We start from the raw sequence: 12,738 nt of genomic DNA on the forward strand, positions 1-12,738 counted from the left end.
AGAAGACAACCGCATTCCAGCCACAAACCCCATCCAGCCCCACTTAACACTGTCCTTCTCAAGCAAACTGTGCTGGCTGGAATAAGAATGTCCCTCACTGGCTCATGTGTTTGAACGCTTGGCCCTCAGTGAGTGGAGCCCTTTGGGAAGGGTTCGGAAGTGTGGCCTTGTTGGGGGAAGTGTGTGGCTGGCAGGAGAGGGGCTTTGAGACTGAGGGCCTTGCCCTACTTCTAGCTTGTTCTCTGCTTCATGCGTTTGGTTCATAGTCTGAGCTGCCGGCTTCCTGCTCCTCCCACCGCATCTGCTGCGTGCTGCCGAGCCTCCCCATCATGATGGCGGTGACTTCTCATCCTCCTGGAACCCCAAGCCCAAATGAACCATTCCTTCTCTAAGTGGCCTTGGTCGTGGTGTTTTGTCATGGCAACAGAATAGTAACTACTACAGGAACTCTTTTTCATCCTCCAACAGGCAGGTCAAAGGTCACCTTTCCAACGAAAACGTCTCTGACCTACCCGTTATTGTCCACAGCTGCATGGCTTCAGCATTTTGACACATCTCTGGTTTTTGCATGTAACCATACTGCCTTCTCTCTACCTGTCCCATGGTACTAGCTATGAGGTTTCTTAATTGAATGAGTAGATGAACTAAAACATGGAGTGGGGGACATGTTGGGGGCAGACAGTGATCACAGTGTCTAAAATGGCCTCAAGACCACAGTAGTCGGGAGATGAAGGCAGGAGAATTGTCTTGAGTTCTAGGTCAATCTGAGCTACATAGGGAGACACTGCAGGAAGAAGGGGAAAGGGGAGCAGAAGCAGGAGAAGGAGGAGGAAGACACAGTGTGGAATACCTGTCACCCCAGTACTTAGGAAACTGAGGCACTTCAAGTTCAATAGGAGATTGATCTACATAGGACATCTAGTTGCTTCACACTACTTGATCCTTTAGTGCACTGCTTCTCAGACTTCAGTGGTCAAACAAATCACATGAGGAGCTCACTAAAATGCAGATGCTGACCCAGTGATCCCTGAACACGGGTATCTAGTAATATCATGCTATGAACCTCATTTTGAGAGGTGGACTCTGATTTATTCCAAGTTGTGTCACATCTGGCCTGAAGTCACTGTCCTGTCACTCTGAGTCTCCAGCAGAGCCAAAACACATTAGCTTCCCTGTGCCAGTTTAGCAAAGCAGCTCTGTTGGTTTATTTAGCCCCTCCCATTATTGCTGGGGGTTTGGGGGGGGGGAACCAGAGACATGCCACAGCTTGTTTACAGCAAGCCTAAGGAAAGTTAAAAGTGCAAGTTTAAAAAAAAAAATTGTACCATCAGCTCCTTAGAACCACATGTGTGAGGGAAAGGGGACAAGGGGAAATTCATAAAATATTAAACGACACTGTGTCAAGATACAGATAGGGGCAGAACAGTAATAAAAGCAAACAACACATCAAAACCCTGGCTAAAACTATTATTTAAATTGAAAGTAAACGCAGGAACTGATCATGTAGCCTTGTATAAATGTGTTTCCAGGAGCCTTTTAAGAATATTAATGATTATGGAAGCATAATGGCTGAATATCAATGATTGTTTTTACAACAAGTGACAGCTCAGAGGGAGAAGAAAGGAATCCAGATCTTTCCAAAGATGCACATTGGTGTGCTCTTCCGAGCACATGCATCCCTTCAGGGGCTAGAGGGAGCGCTGGGGATGATGACTAATTGTCCAGGCTTAGAAAGGGGCTCTCTTATGGTGCAGGATAAAAGGCCCTTCAGAGGGGGGGCCTTGCCATGATTGTGGGTCTCTTCATCTATGGCATCTGTGGAAGCCCAGAAGTTGGGGAACCCCCTGTAACGAAAAACTTCCTGTTAGTTGTTACCATCCCCCAGACACTTTCCCATCCTGCCGAAAACCTTCAGAAACGTTCACACCCAAACCCAAAGTGAAGACGGACAGGGCACACTGACATCCCAACACAGATGCTAGAAATTACACATAGGATTCCTTGCCTCCAAGGTCAAATGCTCAGAATACAAGGTAGTGCCAAGCCTAAGCTCCATTTCTCCAGTAGTCACAGTGAGAACGGGTCCCTCCTTAGGCGTGGCAGCTCACTGAAAGTCACTTGGAACATCTATGACTGCAGTGGGTGAACACACTGCCAGGAGCCTACAACGGGACACTGAAGGGCTGTCCCTTAAGGTCGGGTCCAGCCTCCTGCTGCCTTCTGAGCCGCTTGGTTTCTACGACGAGGCTACCTCTCCTGCCTACAGTTCCCTGAGAACAGACCTCAAGACTGTCTTTGGATAAAGTATATCCCAGCACAAGTCGCCTTCCTTTGTCCCCCATCCCGGGCTTTCTTCCAAAGGGCTCCAGCATGGAGATGATGCTGCCTCAAGACTGGGCTGCCCAAGTCCTGAAAGACTAGTAATTTAAGGAAAACATTCACTTTCATGGCTGCCTGTTTCAGCTTCAGGCTATAGCCTTGAGTCAGTACTGTCCTGGACTGGCTGCTAGGAAGCTGGTTAGCGCTAACTTGTCTAGTAACTGTTGCTTAGTCAGCTGACCAAAGAGCTCTGGAGATGTGAGCATATGTCTGGTTGGCTATCCAGCATCATTTTGCCTTCATTTGTGAACTTGTTTTCTTGGGGGGGCGGGGGACTTCATGAGGACACTTGGCTATTTGGATGGCAACATCTGGGTATTTCTGCATTCAGGGGCTCAATACACTCATTTATTACATATTACATAAATTACGAAATCTTAGAGTGCTGATAAGTTCCTATTAATGATTCTGTTATTCTAACCATCACTTCTAATCCTCCCTCTCAAATCTCAGCTCAGATTGCCATTCCTGTAGGAATCCTAAATCTCCTAATGGAGCAGATTGTGAAGGCCCGAGGCTGGGCAACAAGGAGGGGAGATTAATGAGACCCCCCACACCAACCGCTGTGCCTGCCGGAAGCCTGCAGAGCAGCTTGCAGCCCCCTCCCCGCCTGCAATGATTTTGCTCACCTTCTGGCAGCTTCTTCTCCTCACTGCTGGGGGCACCATCCCTCAAAGACTTGCCTGCATCAAAGTGGCTACTGTTTCCAGTCCTTTCTTTCACAATCGCTTTTGTTCTCTGGTTTTGATCCGGCATATGCTACGGGCCAGGCTCTTGTCTTTCTGCTTGTGAATAAATGGAAGCACTTAAGGAGGCAACAGAGCCAAGCATGTTCTTGTTCTCTTCTAATGAGGAGCCAGAGGGACCCCATTATGGCCTCCTATTTTCAGTCTGGCTAGGACGGTATACAGTGTGAAAGGCCGAACACTAGTCCTGGCTTTCCAGAAGCAAAGATAAGCTTTGCCAGAGCCACCTTTGGTATCTGCTCCTTCCCTAGGCCCTGGGTCTGTAAAGATCACCACTGTGACATGTGTGACCTCAAGGAGAGTTCAGAAATATGAGGAGTAGGCAGGCGAAGGTAGACAGGCTGTAACGGAAGCATGGAGAATAGAAGCCTTCACGTGGAAAAGGCTACTAGGCTGAATCTGGAAAGACTGAGTAAGCTCTAGTCAGAAGTCAACCATGGGCATGGTGGGGTGGACCTGAGATAGGGTCATTTGCAGCTTGGGAAAGGATCGAGAGGCATGCAAGCACATGATTCATGTATAGAACTGGGCCATGTCTGGTCTTGTAGAAATATGGCATTTGGGGGAGAAGTGAAGTTGGGGCTGGGAAGATCAACAAGGCCTCAAGGTGGAGTCAGTCACTTAGTACTTTTCACACTTGGTGCCTAGCTGTGAAGGGACTCTCCGGGGATGTCCTGCAGCATGCCTGCCTCCAACCACCTGATGGTAGCCTCCAACCACCTGATGGTAGAACAGTCGTCCAGGCAGAGCGTTGGAAAATGCCGCAGGACATTGCTAGTACTTTCTGGGGAGAAAACTCACTCCCGGTTGGAATCTCCAAGCTAAGCTTCCCTGGAGCTGTTGGTAGTGGTGCCTACAGTTCTGTAGGTCAGAGCCAAGGGCCAGGTAGAGACCCATATGGGAGAACATTCTTGTGCATGATGGAAACACCTTCTGGAGACTAGATGAGGAGGAAGAGGGCTGAGGCGAGAACACAAGGTATCAGCATCCCGTGCCTGTGCAGAAGGGCAGGAGGATTGGCACAGGTACCCAGGAGAAATGAAAGCCAGGGGGAAATGTTCCAGAAAGAAGATGGCAAAAGACAGCTTCCAGAAGAATCTATCCAAATGTTGCAGAAGTGGGATGGAAGTGAAATGGGGGGGGGGGGGTGGAGACAGAATCTGCTGGATACCTAGAAGGTATAGTTTGGCAGCAGATGGGCTCATGAACATGAAGGATTTGGAAAGGTTAAAAATACTAGACAGACATGCTGTAGTGTAAATGATATTCAAACACAACTTGCCAGGTCCCCCTCCCTTGAGCCTCTGGCCACAGGGACCCCAGAAGCTCATAAAGGAGCAAGTGTGTGCTCTGGGGTCTGGGTGGCCAGCATCATCCCTGCCCAAGGGGGTGTTCCGGGCCCTGTGAATAGCCACAAAGGATTCCTAGACAGCCACCTGTGGGTTCCCTGACAGCCTGTCTCCTGGGCTCAACAGCAGAACACCAGGGTGCTCCCTCCTACCCCACCTGCCAGTCTCATTGTTTACCCCGATGATCCCCTGGCACATTAAGGCTAATCACTCCCTGATGCCATGGAGGAGAAGCACCTATTGACCCATTGATTCACTCATGTGGCACTGTGAGGCTCTGGCTGGAGCTGATTTGCCAGAACAACTTCCTTTCTCTCCTGCACTGTGTCCCTAAATGGACTTCTGTTGACAGTTTTTCCCCCCAGAGCTGGGGCATGGAACCCCAGGCCTTGTGCATACTAGGCAAGCGCTCTGCTGCCAAGCTGCACCCCGTACCCCTGCCAACACTACTAATCCCTCGTCAGTCTTCACTCGTTCCTTCTCTCCACACTGCATCACACCACCTCCCTTTCCTGACCTCCACACTGCATCACACCACCTCCCTTTCCTGACATTCACACTGCATCACACCACCTCCCTTCCACACTGCATCACACCACCTCCCTTTCACACTGCATCACACCACCTCCTTTTCTTGACTTTCACACTGCATCACACCAACTCCCTTTCACACTGTATCACACCACCTCCCTTCCACACTGCATCACACCAACTCCCTTTCACACTGCATCACACCACCTCCCTTCCACACTGCATCAAACCAACTCCCTTTCACACTGCATCACACACCTCCCTTTCACACTGCATCACACCACCTCCCTTTCCTAATTTCCACACTGCATCACACCACCTCCCTTTCACACTGCATCACGCCACCTCCCTTTCCTGACTTTCACACTGCATCACACCACCTCCCTTTCACACTGCATCACACACCTCCCTTCCACACTGTATCACACCACCTCCCTTTTCTGACTTCCACACTGCATCACACCACCTCCTTTTCCTGACTTTCACACTGCATCACACCACCTCCCTTTCCTGATTTCCACACTGCATCACACCACCTCCCTTTCACACTGCATCACACACCTCCCTTCCACACTACAGCACACCACCTTCCTTTTCAGATTTCCACACTGCATCACACCACCTCCCTTTCCTGACTTCCACACTGCATCACACCACCTCCCTTTCCTGACTGCCACACTGCATCACACCAACTCCCTTTCTGGATTTCCACACTGCATCACACCACCTCCCTTTCCTGCTTTTCATACTGCATCACACCACCTCCCTTTCCTGACTTCCACACTGCATCACACCACCTCCCTTTCCGGATTTCCACACTGCATCACACCACCTCCCTTTCCTGAGTGAGATTTGCTATTAAAACAGAATCCTGTGTTTCTTAGAAATCTGTTTCCCAAAAAAGATATAGCCAGGTTCTAACAGGCCATTCCTTTCTTGTTATCTCTTTGACCCACTCACGGTGTTTTTGGTCTGCCTACCTATTCTAGCAGCACTCAGCCCTGCCAGAGGTGAAGGGAGAGGGCCCAGCTCTTGTTTCTTGGCAGTAGGACATGCTTCCCATGGCCTTGGTCTACTCCAGGCCTTCACGAAAGCATGCCCGTCCCCCAAAGCCACCCCCCCATATAGCCTCAGCAATCACACAGTTCCTTGCCCAGCCAGCCCATTTAGCTTCTCATGCTTTAAACCCCATGGTCTAGCCTCTGCTCTCTGAATATAGATAGTAGCCTACAAATGCTGTAGTACCTTCAGGGTGAAGGATTCAGGAAGCAGCTGTAGCCCTGCTCTGCTTGAATTAGTAGAGGGTGTAAGAGGGGCTATGGAATTAATGCAGGAAGCAGAAAGACCTGAGGGTCCCAAATCTCTCATCCTAGGGCATCAAGTTACTCACTAAACTGGTCCCCTGCCCCCTTACACCTGAACTGCCTTTGCTCCACTGATAAGCATTCAGGGCTTATCTCTCACTTCCGCTCCTGCACAAAATGACAAGGTTGTTCAAGTTCCTGTCAGTCTTGGATGGGCATCGCTTTAGCCAGAAAACCAACAGCTGTGGGCACTTGTGGACCGCAGTCTCACGTTCATCACCTTGGCTCAGGTGAGTGAACACCACTGAATTCCATGAGGGCAAACAGGACAAGATGCTCAGTCCTGGAAGTGCATTAGTAAATGAGATGCAAGCAGATTCTCTAAGAAACCTGCACAGGACTAGGGAAAATGTGCTGCATGTGACTCTCTTGAACTTCGTGGGTAAATGAGCTGTGAACCTACATGTCCAATAGAAGCACACGCAACATGCAGTGACCAGAGCGTTGATACTTACAACACCTGTGAAGCATGCTCATCTTATTCTGTAAGTGAGATAATGGAGGCTCGGTGTTTTCATCTTCATGGGACTCCTCCAAGGCTTCATGGCCACCAAGAGGCATTGAGTCTGTGCCTCCTATAGTCCTGGTCACTTCATGGGTCTGATAATCCTGGTAGGCTACCCACACTTTTCCACTAGTGACCCGGGCTTGCTACACAATGACCCTGGTGTCCCCAGCCTCTGTTAGACTTCAACGGTGTCACAGTACTGGGAGAAACTGTTTAAAGGAAGACAGATGTATTTTGCCTCCCAGTTTTAGCAGTTTCAGTCCAGGATTTCTGCTTCTCTTTTTTTTTTCCCTGGGCCTGTAATGAGGCAGAGCATCATGGTGGAAGTGTGTGGTGAATCATAGCTACTCATCTCATGAGAGCCAACAGGAAGAGTCAGAAGAAAGTCAGGAAGTGATCAGAGACACACCCACAGTGGTCTAATTCTTACAGTAAGCCCCATCCCCCAAAGCTCCTACCACCGTGGAAATAACACTGCCAACCAGGGCACTAACCTCCCCACACAGTTGGTGGGACATGTCAGAGCTGAACCATAGCACAGCCTGTATGCGTTAGCCTTCCCATCACTGTATCCGCAATACTTGAGAGAACAACTTAGGGGGAAAATTTATGTTAGCTCATGGGTTTAGGGTTTTAGCCCATTGTGGCAGAAAATGATAGTTCATTTTGTGGCAGCCAGGAAACAAAGGAAGGAATACAGGAAGAGGTCAGGGTAGGGCAGAACCCCCAAGGACACACCGCCCTCCCATAACCTATTTCCTCCCCCTGGCCTTTCACCTTCTGCCTTTCACCAACTCCCGAAATGTCATCATATTATGAATCCACCAGGAATTAATCCATTTGTTACCTCAAAGCCTTCATGACTTAGTGGGCTCTGGAGACCACCTCAGACATCAGACACACCCAATAGTGTGCTTCTAGATAAATCTTTATCCCATCAAGTGGACAGTTAAGATCACTGATCCCAGTTGTATGGGACTCCGGTGTACTCTTCTGCATATTGCTTGCCTCTGTCCCCTATCTAGCAAGATGCTCTTGGAGGGACATTCTCCCACAGCTCCAGGCAGGTGGGAAATGGGTAAGTAATGTTCACATGTGTGATGGCCCCTTCCCAAACCCTTCCTCAGGGTCCCCTCATCTCTGGATTCTGGGACCCAGGACTTCAGATCCACATCCTTCTGCCTGCAGAAGTCTTTCCTGGGTCACTGGGCACAGCTGTGTCCCTGTGCCTCTCTGCACTGGGAGGTCCTAGTGTGGTCCTTTCATCCTTACAGTGACACTTACTGCCTCAAAAGCAATTGGGAAAATGGATCGAGCCAAGTCAAATCTGATTTTCTTAAGAAAGAAAATCGAATTCTCCACTTGGTGAGGCAGACAGAGATGAGAAGGAAGAGGAACAGAAATACACAGCTCACCCAGGAAGGGGGGGGGGCAGAGACCTAAAGGGTGAGAGAGGGAGCTGAGGAGCCAGGAATGCCAGTGGGCTCCATGCCCACAGCACAGGCAAGCAGTCTTAGCTTTAGGCCTCTGACTTACATGGATGTCAAGTCTTCCGATTTTAGAACAAGCCCAGGGACTGCTGTGCTTGTCCTCATGGGTTTTAGTTACAAACTGTAAGCTCTTCTAGGTTGAGGCCACCACAAAGTCATCTGGGGAAAGTAGCACCTTCCCAGAGGGGATAGAAGGGAGGAAGAGGGCTGAGATTCTGAGAATCTGGTCCACCGTGTGTGAACCCCCAGCCTGAAATGTGCCGGGAGTGAGCATCCTATAGTCCAGCCTCCGAAGATGCTGCCCCAGCAGCCGCCTCTTCAGGGAAATATCCAGATGCATACATGTCTTCTGTCATTGTGCCAGCAAGTCTGGAGTAGTTTCAAAGCGTCACGGCCTATAAGAATTCACAGCTCTAATCTTTTCATTGTCTGGGGAAGGTGGCCATGTCTAAATTAACCCTGGTGCACTGTGCTCAGGTCAATGTGTCTCAGAGGACAAGGCAACTCAGGGAAACCTGAAACTACCGGCCCGCCCCGTGCGAGTAAGTGACAGGTAAAACCTTTGAAGAAAGGGGAACATTGAGCCAGATCCTAAAGGGTGAGTTAGAATTTTACACTAGGGAAGTAGACATGGAATGTCACAGGGAATAACAGTGTAAACTGAGACACAGGGACCCTAAAATACACATGCTGGGAGATGGTGTACAGCCCCACCTTCCTGGCCTTGTCAGGAAACTGGAAGTCTGGGGTGGGAGAGGAGGCTAGTAAGGTGGGCTGAGACTGCTCACAAAGAGACATCTTGAGAAATTTGGATGCTTTCATGAAGCCAATAGAGAGCCTTCTGAGAAGCCCCAGAAGAAATGCAGGGACATTTCTGAGAGAAAATTCCAGAACGCACACGTCAGAGATCTTCCACAGATCGGTGAGGGATTGAATTTAATGTCTCTCCCAGATCACTGAATGCCAATTTTTTAGGAAACATATGAGGGTGGGTGCCATACTGGATCCCATCAAACAGTGTCAGAGATCCACTCTAGGGCATTAGGGCTAGGAGGTATTGCGGCTAAGAAGCAAGGGAGGACAAACTCCTGGCTTGTCTCCTGGGCCCTCCTCACTGAGCACCAGAGCAGCCCTCTCTTCCCTCTGCCTATCTGCTTTGACGCGTCCAGCAGTGGGGTTGCGATTCCATTTGCCAACTTTTGCCACCAGAGAAGGAGAAAGTGACAGCTGCAGACAGAGACCGACGGCCTGAGTTTTCTAGGAAGAAAGCAAGCTAACTAAAGCCCCGCAGTGAGCTGACAGCAGATGCGAACTCCCACCCCCATGCTCTCCGCAGGTAGGCCCTGGCCACGCCTTAGCACAGGCTAGACCAGGTGCCGGGAAACACCAACCCCCCTCACTCCGCTGACCCTTCAACTGGGGTAAAACAACACCACCATTCACAGTGAACAAGGTGGTCTCCACCAGAATGGCCTAAGGAAAGACGTGGAACGTGAATACACACACTTAGAAAGACACAAGAGGCCACCCTGCTTGGGGGTGAGCATGGGCAGGCTGATAGACATGGTAGGGTGTTTGTTTATGGACATGCCACAGTGAACTGTAAGATGGGGCACGGGATCTAGATGAGTGGGAGCACATTTCCCAAATCATGATGGCTTTCTGTGTGCCCCGCCTCAGCCAGGTAGTCACCAGCGCACAGAACACCAAAAGGAGCCCTTTTGTTCGGCTTTGATCCCGTCTGATAGCTCAGTCTGGCACAGAGACCCTGTCTTTGATCTCTCACACGAATGTGAAGTCTCTGGAGCTTCCAGAATCTCCTTGAGCTTAATTCTTCATGGCATACCAGGCACCACACTGTCCTCTCCCATAGATCACACACTGTCCCCGGTCCTTCTGGCCTGTTGCCTCCGTGGTTACCACAGACTGAGGAAACAACACCTGTTTCCTCCCCTCTCTTGAACTCTCCTCACCTAAGAATCAGGGTGGCTAAGCCTGGGAAGTACGGAAAGCCCATTAACCCATCACAAGAAGACAGGGCTTTGGCTCCTGATGCAAGAAGAAGTTTCTAGACTGACTCTCACCTCCCTGAACTTCACTCTCTTCCTAGGAAAAGCAGGAGCGCAAAGGCCTACCTTGGCACCTGGCACAGTGCCTGACCCCAGGGGAAGGCACTGTAAATATTATTCAAGGAAGGGCCCATTGACTCCTTGCTCTATGACAAAAAGGAATGCGGGAAGCTTGATCCCTTTGTTACTTGAAGTGTCGTAAGGACTCTTGGCACATCAGCAGGGCTCAGACTTGCTTTTCAATCTCAATACACAAATTAGAAGACAGGAAAGGGAGAAGACTCCAGAAGGAAGGCAGCTAAAGCATAGCCCTGGATTCATTCCCAGCATAGCCCATTCACAGAACAGCTCGGGAGCTTTCTCCATCCCTCGGGGAGAGAAAGGTTTTGCTCCAGCTGGAAAGCTGTAGCGCCCACCTATTTCAGCAGCAGCCCCTCCCAGAGGCTGCTGGGCTCTTTGGAGAGGCCTGATAAGGAGTGACATGGCTCAGAACCTCCAGGGTGTCCATCTGCTAGCTCATTCACTCTGCATCTTGTCCATAAGAGGAATGAACTATGACAACCAGTCGGCATGTGCACATGTGTGAGTGTGCCTGAGTTTACATGTGTACTGGACCAGGAGGGGAGGGCTCTTGCTTAGAGTGGAGAGTATTACAGTACTGACTCAAAGTGGACAGAAAATGAACTAACCTCAAGGAGACAGGAGGAATAAGATGGTTCGGCAGGAATCAGTCTTCCCGCCACCACCGCAACAGAGCCATGGGGCAGAGGCAGCAGCGTGTGGGGACCATCTGAATCTCCAGAAGAAGCCCTGATGTCCACGAAGTGCCAGAGCCAGGCAAGACAAAGGCTGAAAAGAGGTCTCTGCATTTCTCTTGTGATCATGTGAGCCCTGGGTTTTTCCACACCCTCTTTCATCATCATGGAGTTTCACAACAGCAATCAGATCATCAGGCTAGTTTCTGACAATTGTGCTCTTGAATAGAAGAAAATTCCCAGGAGCCCCAGCCAGGGAGAAAACAAAGATGGTTTTTACCTTCTCTTGAAGTATTTTGTTGATTGTTAGGCTTGTTATCCAGGTTCCAAGCCCCTACAAGCATCTGCGAAGGTCTCTTTCTCCCCGCCCCTTCTCCTCCTTCCCGTCTCTCTTCAGACCGCGTCATTTATGTAACTCAGCAAAACTTAATTAAGCATCTGTGATAGAATCATGGGCTAGGTACCAGGAATATAAATGAATTAGACAACTGCTTCTCTCAAAACCTCCCAAAGCAGAGGGGTAGAAGACATTCTGTTTGCTTTACTTGGGATCCACTGGGGGCTTTTAGCTTTAAAAGCATCAGGGAGATGGGTCCATCCAGGAAAAGCTTTCTCAGTAAGGAGGAGATGCAGGAAAGTCTGGCTTCTGGTGGCTTCTGATGCTGCAGGGCACGTGTGTTGGAAGACAAGAGTAGCTCGTTTTAACAAATGGTTACGGTATGTGCAGAGTGGGGTGACTAGCATGTCTGCTTCTTTGCCTAGCCATTCCCAGCCCTCTCTACATATCTCCTACCAAGACATTCTCCTCAGGCTCCACACTGTCTCTCTGCCTTCCATTCTCTGCCAGCTAGGCACAGCTACCAACGGGCATGTCTCTATTGGGAAGGCTGTGGAGGCTTCAGTGAGGAGATCATCTCTGCTCACAGAGGCCTACTACGTGCCAGAGCTGCAGGCTTTAACTAGGTGTGGGAGACAGCAATGGCAAAAATCATCAGCCGTGCCCATGTGGATCTCAATCAGCTGCAGGTTCTGGCAAGTACCAGAGACAACAGTCCTCCATGATGTGAGCAGCTAGACTATAAAAGGTATAGAGAGGAGGGTCAGTGTTTTCTTGGGAGACAAAAGGACAGCTTCCCGATAGCAGAGACACCTGGAGCTTGCCATCTAGTGGGGAAAATGAGATTTTGTGTAGAAATCACTTCGATACAAGGGAACATTAAAACATCATGGATACAGAAGGATCTGTTTAGCTGGGCCAGTGGTTCTCAACCTTCCTAATGCTGCGACCCTTTAATACAATTCCGCATGGTGTGGTGACCCCCAACCATAAAATCATCTTGTTGCTACTTCATAACTGTAACTTTGCTACTGCTATGAATCATAATGCAAATATCTATTATGTAGGATATCTGATATTCAATCCCCAAAGGAGTCACGACCCACAGGTTAAGAACCACTGAGCTAGACGATCAAGAAATATGTTATTCTAGTAAGGGGGAACAGCTTTGTCATGATGGAGCTTACATTTTAGTGGGTGGAGGTGATAA

At 49.6% G+C, this 12,738-nt stretch overlaps 1 protein-coding gene and 1 long non-coding RNA gene across 6 annotated transcripts in view; one reads left to right on the forward strand and one right to left on the reverse strand.

The window, feature by feature from the left end:
* Kirrel3 (kirre like nephrin family adhesion molecule 3) overlaps positions 1-12,738 on the forward strand; it is a 568,493-nt gene that overhangs the window by 256,228 nt on the left and 299,527 nt on the right. The window lies entirely within an intron of this gene.
* LOC121830785 (uncharacterized) lies at positions 1,572-6,971 on the reverse strand. Its single transcript, XR_006074004.2, has 3 exons — positions 6,825-6,971; positions 3,009-3,161; positions 1,572-1,844 (listed from the first exon to the last, which is right to left on the reverse strand). It is a non-coding gene; the product is annotated as an uncharacterized LOC121830785 (long non-coding RNA).

This window comes from Peromyscus maniculatus, chromosome 7 (assembly GCF_049852395.1).
Source record: "Peromyscus maniculatus bairdii isolate BWxNUB_F1_BW_parent chromosome 7, HU_Pman_BW_mat_3.1, whole genome shotgun sequence".
NCBI classification, from domain to species: domain Eukaryota; kingdom Metazoa; phylum Chordata; class Mammalia; order Rodentia; family Cricetidae; genus Peromyscus; species Peromyscus maniculatus.